Source organism: Colobus angolensis, unplaced genomic scaffold, assembly GCF_000951035.1.
Source record: "Colobus angolensis palliatus isolate OR3802 unplaced genomic scaffold, Cang.pa_1.0 Scaffold3, whole genome shotgun sequence".
Classification (NCBI taxonomy): domain Eukaryota; kingdom Metazoa; phylum Chordata; class Mammalia; order Primates; family Cercopithecidae; genus Colobus; species Colobus angolensis.
Window position 1 is genome coordinate 29,205,375 of NW_012116265.1, and position 7,873 is coordinate 29,213,247.

The 7,873-nt window shown below is 44.4% G+C and overlaps 1 pseudogene; it reads left to right on the plus strand.

The window, feature by feature from the left end:
• Positions 1–3,790: 3,790 nt before the first annotated feature.
• Positions 3,791–4,279, plus strand: LOC105517338 (annotated as a pseudogene).
• The last annotated feature ends 3,594 nt before the right edge of the window (positions 4,280–7,873 follow it).

Sequence of the window (7,873 nt, forward strand, 5' to 3'; positions counted from 1 at the left end):
GCTAATCTTCTTCCAAGCTACCTCTCCCGATTCCAGGGTTCTCTAATTATGATCTAAATGAGCACTCTTCTGCAACACAATAAATATCTGTTGAATAACAACAACTGTGATATCTGTTATTATGAACAACACAGTAAGTATCTGTTGAATTGATTGGATTTAACTCTGAGTCTGGCAGTTTCAGAGGCAGCCCTGGGTTACCCTGGGTTACTACTGATGGAGAGTAGGCCACAAAGCCATTATACCTCAGCTATCCGCTACTCAAGTCCATGCCTTGGAGTGGCAGCAGGAAGGGCAGGTGGAACTCATTGTCAGACCCTTGTCTCCAACTCATTACTTAAAAAAGAGCAAAGACTTCTAGATGCCCTTGAAGAAAAAGGAGTTCCATCTTCCCTACAGTCACCTGGGCTTTCTATCGAGTTATCAGGCCTCACCTCCTTCCACAGTCTGACACAGTGATGATGTTTTTTAAGGACCGTAGTGGTTTTGGTTAAATTATCTTTCCTCTTGGAGATTCAGATTCAATCAGTGAATATATATCGAGTATCTGCTTCATGCAAAGAATGCACGGGGCTATAGAGTACACATCCTGTTTCCTTTTTTTTTTTTTTGAGACGGAGTCTCACTCTGTCGCCCAGGCTGGAGTGCAGTGACGCGATCTCGGCTCACTGCAAGCTCCACCTCCCAGGTTCACACCATTCTCCTGCCTCAGCCTCCCAAGTAGCTGTGACTACAGGCGCCTGCCACCACGCCCAGCTAATTTTTTTGTATGTTTTTAGTAGGGACAGGGTTTCACTGTGTTAGCCAGGGTGGTCTCCATCTCCTGATCTTGTGATCCACCCGCCTCGGCCTCCCAAAGTGCTGGGATTACAGGCGTGAGCCACCGCGCCTGGCCTCCTCCTGTTTCTTATCCCCAAGTGGTTTATCATCTAATGGAGCAGGGAGCATGTGTAAACGATGCTTTTTCTTGTTTGTTTTTCACTGCTTAGGTCATTAAAGGAAGATCTAAAATTCATATTTCTGATTCATTTGAGTGTGTGCATATGGAGAGATAGAAAGGAGTTTTACTTCAGTTCATAAAAGTTTTATACTGCAACCCTTTTTTGGAGGGCAGGGGACAGAGTCTCACTCTGTTGCCCAGGATGGAGTTTAGTAGAATAATCATGGCTCACTGCAACCTCTGCCTCCTGGGCTCAAACAATCTTCCTGCCTCAGCCTCTTGGTGCATGCCACCATGGGGGCCCAGCTAATTTTTCTATAGAGGTGAGGTCTCACTACCGCCCAGGCTGGTCTCAAACATCTGGACTCAACTGATCCTCTCACTTCAGCCTCCCAAAGTGCTGAGATTGCAGGTGTGAGCCACTACACCCAACCTACAATCTTTTAAGTCTTTTTCTGGAGACTGAAAGAGATTTACTGGTTATGACTCCTTTAGGGACCTCTCTGCTTGGAAGGAAGGGACTATTTTTTTTAATCTTTTTTTTTTTAGTAGCTAACCCAGCTGAACTGTAAAGCCACACAGGCAGGGAGTTGATGATATCACTCACCTGTGTATTTGCAGTTGCCAAGCCCATTTTTGTTAGATGCCTGACAAATGCTAACGGATCTAGCGAAGAGCGAAGGAAGGGGTGCCACAGTCCAACAGGAAATACACAAGGCATTTTAGGTGAGGGACAGTTTGACACTCACCCACCCTCTCTACCTTGACCAGTGATCTCTCCTTGCCACCTCCTTTCAGCCATGCTCAGCCACTGCACCTGTTTCTACAGCATTAGCAGCTTCTGCAAATATTGCAAACCCTTTCAGGATCTCCTACCTATGAAAATTAATTCCTGTAAAAAGAAGACAAAAAGGCAACTTGAAAGAGAAATGGGACCTTCAAAATTCTTTAAGTCAGCATAAGATTTTTAAGTAAGAATATCACTGTATTAATTCTCCTACTGGTAATTTTTATTTTTTTTTCAACTTTTATTTTAGATTCAGGTACATGTGCAGGTTCATTACCTGCGTAGATTGCATGATGCTGAGGTTTGGGGTACGAACAGGTAATTTTTCTATAGCTTCAACGTTTTCTCTTCAAAATGAAAAAGACAACACCAAAAAATCCCAGCCAGGTGTGGTGGCTGACGCCTATTATCCCAGTGCTTTGGGAGGCTGAGGTGGGAGGACCACTTGAGCCCAGGGATTCAAGGCCAGCATGGGCAACATAGTGAGCCCTTACCTTTACAAAAAATAAATAAAGTTAGCCAAGAATAATGGTGTGTGCCTGTAGACCTAGCTACTCGAGAGGCTGGGGTTGGCGGATTGCTTGAGCTAGGGAGGTCAAGGCTGCAGTGAGCCATGATTGCACTCCAGCCTGAGCAACAGAGTGAGGCCCTGTCTTAAAAAAACAAATGTTTGCGTTTCTGAATGGCCAGCATCCCCTTGGATCTGCAGTTAGGCTCACTACATTCCAGCCTTAGCACAATCTTCTGGGTTGTTTCAGCCTTCTTCCAGAAAATCAGTTTTGTCCACCCACCGTTGCCACTCTGCTTCTGATCATAGCGAGTCTTCCCCTGGGCATAGGGGGAATCCTTGCCCTTATTCTGGGGCCCTTTGTAAGGCCAATGCTTGCCACACTTCTTACAGAAAGCTCTTCTGGTTTTAGGCACATTGACCATCTTTGCAGTAGAGCTGTCTACACAATGAAAACAGGAAGTTTGGGGTCTCCTATTCTTGCTTCACCTGGCTTGTGCCTAACAAGAAAGGGAGGAATCAAATACTTTCTTTAAAGGCATTTCATCTGATAAGTTCTCAGCCCAAGGCATGACACTCAATTTCTATAGATAATAAAACCTCTCAGGGTCAATGAGGAGACACCCTTAATATCTAAGTGTGTGATTGGCGTCATAGTCATGCAGTATAGAATGAACAGTCTCTAAACACTTGTTATGGGCCACATCGTGTCCCCATAAAATTCCTATGTTGAAGTCCTAACCTGCATTACCTTAGAATGTAACTGTATTTGGAGATAAGTTCTTTAAAGGCATGACTAAGTGAAAATGAAGTCTTTAGAGTGGGCCCTAATACAATATGATTGATATCCTTATAAGAAGAGGAAATTTGGACAGAGAGAGACAACAGACATGTTTGCAGGCATGGATGAAAGACCGTGGGGTCCCAGCGAGAAAGCGGCCATCTGCAAGCCAAGGAGAGGCTTCAGAAAAAACCAAACCTTACCATGCTTTGAGCTTGGACTTTTAGCCTCCAGAACTGCGAGCAAATACATTTCTGTTGTTTAAGCCCCCTTGTCTGTAGTATTTTCTTATGGAAGCCCTAGCAAACTCATTCCAAATTTCTTACAGATTCTTCATTGTGGTGTTACCACAAAGACGTGTTTGTGCAATATATTTGTTGTTCTTACTGGGCGCTGTGTAACTAAGATTACAGAACAAAGCACAATTGACTGATAACACACGGAATCAGGTTTTGCTAGAGGGAAGCAATTGCTAGAGGGAAGCAGTTATGAAGTATCAGGAAATTGTATAGTCCTTCACACCTAGAGCTATTTTTTTAACCCCCAAAATGATTCCTTTAAATGTTTCTTTTTTATCTGTTCACTCCCATATCCTCTTCTCTCTCCACTTTGCCACCCTTCCACTTTCCCCATCACCCAGTCCCCCTCCATACAGACACCTGCCAACACATTCATGTGCCCTTGAGCAGGCCCTGATATCCATTTCTGCCTCTGCCTAACAAAAAATAAAATAGCTCCTTCCTTTCAGCAGGAACCGCCATCTTCCAATAATTCTCCAAAATGACGAACACAAAGGGAAAGAAGAGAGGCACCTGATATATGTTCTCTAGGCCCTTTAGAAAACATGGAGTTGTTCCTTTGGCCACATGTATGCGCATCTATAAGAAAGGTGATATTGTAGACATCAACGGAATGGGTACTGTTCAAAAAGGAATGCTCCACAAGTGTTATCGTGGCAAAACTGGAAGAGTCTGCAGTGTTACCCAGCACGCCGTTGGCATTGTTGTAAACAAACACATTAAGGGCAAGATTCTTGCCAAGAGAATTAATGAGTGTATTGAGTACATTAAGTACTCTAAGAGCCAAGCCAGCTTCCTGAAACATGTGAAGGAAAATGATCAGAAAAAGAAAGAAGCCAAAGAGAAAGGTACCTGGGTTCGACTGAAGCGCCAGCCTGCTCCATCCAGAGAAGCACACTTTGTGAGAACCAATGGGAGGGAGCCTGAGCTGCTGGAACCTATTCCCCATGAATTCATGGCATAATAGGTGTTAAAAATATAAAAGACCTCTGGAATATAAAAATGTTTCTCTTTATTGAGTAGAAGTGTGGTGTCCTCTCCCCCAAAGAAATATATATATATGTATGTATGTGTGTATATATATATATGTATTTGTGTGTGTGTATATATATATACATTTTTTTTTTGAGATGAAGTCTCGCTCCTGTCACCCAGGCTGGAATGCAGTGGCACGATCTTGGCTCACTACAACCTCTGCCTCCCAGGTTCAAGTGATTTTCCTGCCTCAGCCTCCGGAGTAGCTGGGATTACAGGCACCCGCCACCACGCTGGCTAATTTTTTTTTTTTTTTTTTGAGACGGAATCTCGCTCTGTTGCCCAGGCTGGAGGGCAGTGGCGTGATCTCCGCTCACTGACTGAAAGCTCTGCTTCCTGGGTTCAGGCCATTCTCCTGCCTCAGCCTGCCCAGTATCTGGGACTACAGGTGCCCACCACCACACCCAGCTAATTTTTTATATTTTTAGTAGAGACAGGGTTTCACCGTGCTAGCCAGGATAGTCTCAATTTCCTGACCTTGTGATCCATCTGCCTCGGCCTCCAAAGTGCTGGGATTACAGGTGTGAGCCACTGCGCCAGTCCCGGCTAATTTTTTGTAGTTTTAGTAGAGATGGGGTTTCCCCATGTTGCCCAAGCTAGTCTCAAACTCCTGATCTCAGGTGATCTGCCTGCCTCAGCCTCCCAAAGTGCTGGGATTACAGGCATGAGCCACCACACCTGGCCCTCCCACAGAAATATTTAAAGTAAATTTTAATTGTGTCCTGATTAATTATGTAATGTCTTTACTATTCAAATTTAATGTATTTCTTGCTGAAAGTATGCAACAAAGTACTCAATTGGTTAGAAACTGGCTAGGTATTATGTATGAAATATTTGTACTGGTTTGAAGATAGTCCCTCTAAATCATCAAGGAAGAAATAAAATAATTTACAAAAATGGAAAAAAATTAAAAGAAAAATAAAATAGCTGCTGTATTCTGTTTTGGTTGTTTTGTTTTCCTAAGGCTTTATGCAGATTTCTACAACCAAAAGTTGAGGTAGGTCTGAAAACCCTCACAAAGTGAGGGTAAGATTTTCTACTTGACCTCAAATCAGTCAGGGAAAATAGGTTCAGCAAACCAGGCAGTCACGCTGAGGTGTTAGGAAAGGTTTTTATCAGGGGAGGAAAACTACCTGCAAGGCTTGCTTGGGAATCCACCATGTCTACAGGGCAAAGAGGCACAGTGGACGCAGCTCTGGTGAGGACTACATATCAGATAGGAGCAGAGGGAGAGTCTCCTGAGGCTGGGGGCCCAGAAAAGCCCTGGGTTAGGGTCTACAGGATTCTGTCTCCCACGCGGGGTGCCATGATGTCAGCTCCCTCATATATGGAAGTAGATTAGGCTCTGGTAGGCCTAGAGTAAGTCACTTAACTCTGGATCTGAACTGTAAAAATTCAATTTCCTGAACAATAAATAAGAATAAAATAGGCTGGCATGGTGGCTCACACCTGTAATCCCAGCACTTTGGGAGGCCAAAGTGGGTGGATCACCTGAGGTCAGGAGTTCAAGGTTAGCCTGGCCAACATGGCAAAACCCTGTCTCTACTAAAAATACAAAAACTAGCTGGGCGGGGTGACACGTGCCTGTAATCCCAGCTACTAGTGGGGGGCTGAGGCAGGAGGATCGCTTGAACCTGGGAGGTGGAGGTTGCAGTGAGCCAAGATTGTGCCACTGCACTCCAACCTGGGCAACAGAGCGAGACTCCATCTAAAAAAAAAAAAAAAGAATAAAATAAGATTAGACTAGATCAAACAAACAGGCCGGGTGCGGTGGCTCACACCTGTAATCTCAGCACTTTGGGAGGCCAAGGCAGGTGGATCACAAGGTCAGGAGTTCAAGACCAGCCTGGTCAATATGGTGAAACCCTGTCTCTACGAAAAATACAAAAATCAGCTGTGCATGGTGGCAGGTGCCTGTAATCCCAGCTGCTTGGAAGGCTGAGGCAGGAGAATTCCTTGAACCTCGGGGTGGGGAGGCGGAGGTTGCAGTGAGCCAAGATCACACCATTGCACTTCAGCCTGGGCAAGTGAGACTTGCCTCCATCTCAAATAAAATAAAATAAAATAAAATAAAATAAAATAAAAACACACATCAGGCTGGCCTAGCTCAGCGGCAGAGGCAATGGGCAGAGCCTCACCTGCTCTCACCTTGCCCTGTCATTCCTCCTCCTCTAGTAGTAATAAAGGACTCTTAGTGGATCCCCTTGGCTGAAATCGAGGGTGAAAATCACCAGATTTGATTATTTCTAAGGTCAATGATGTTCTGGGCAGCAATGGGCTTTGGGGAAAGGGGTACTGATTTATAGTGTCTGCTGATTTCAGTGGTGTAAATACTGCCACCATGGCTAAATTCAAGCTTACCAGTGACACATCAGTGAATGCAGAATTGGCCATGCAATCACATATCATATAGTAAAGTAATTATGAAGCAACAAGAGTTTTTTTTCTTTTTGTATTTTTGAGACAGAGTCTTGCTCTGTTGCCCAGGCTGGAGTGCAGTGGCACTAACTCGACTCACTGCAACCTCCACCTCCCAGGTTCAAGTGATTCTTCTGTAGAATTGTATCTTTATTCTTCTGCCTCAGCCTCCTGAATAGCTGGGACTACAGGCACCCACCACCACACCTGGCTATATCTGTATTTTTAGTAGAGGCAGGATTTTGCCATGTTGCCCAGGCTGGTCTCGAATCCCTGACCTCAAGTGATCCACCTGCCTCGGCCTCCCAAAGTGCTGGGATTACAGGTATGAGCCACGGCGCCCTACTGAAATAATGAGTTTTGGATATTTATTACCTTTATTTTAATACAATTTATTTGATTGTAAGTTTACATAATTCAATTTTTTGAAAACGGCTGTGTTTAACAATCAGCTTACAAAATTCCTGAAAATTTAACAATTGATCCTTGCAAACTGGTATCCAGGATACCACTCACTATCAAGGACGTTTTTAGCTCCAACCTTCTAAATGTTTATACTAAGGCATAAACCATTTGAAGCTGGGAAGGGCCCAGTGGGAATAATCCTAGGGATTTTGAGAGTTTACTCAGGAGGGAAAAAACAAAACAAAACATGTTTTCAATGTAACATCCAGCACAGAGAAGAGAACTTGGCAAAAAACAGGTGCCCAGTGAGTGAATGATACAATGTCTCAATGAGGCAATGACTCAACCCTCACTCAGTTGGCTCTGTACTTTGAGTTACTTTTTCAGTTAATACTAGGGTGGGTTTATACCCATCCAGCCACATTCTATCATCCAGCCTTCCGGTGGGCCAGAGAGCACAAACTGCTGATACCTGCGGCAAAAAGGTGCCAGCAATGCACTGTTAGTGTGTTAACTAACTTTACAGAGGCTCCAACAAGGACTTCGTCCAATGACCCAAGGTGATCCCAGTGGATAACTCAGCCAGGCCAAGAAGCCCACATGGGCTCTAGCCAGACCTCCAGGCCACATGATCACCTGCCATGAGTGGGTATGATCTTACTGTGTCTTATCACTCCTCCTGACTACTATCTCCCTTCTG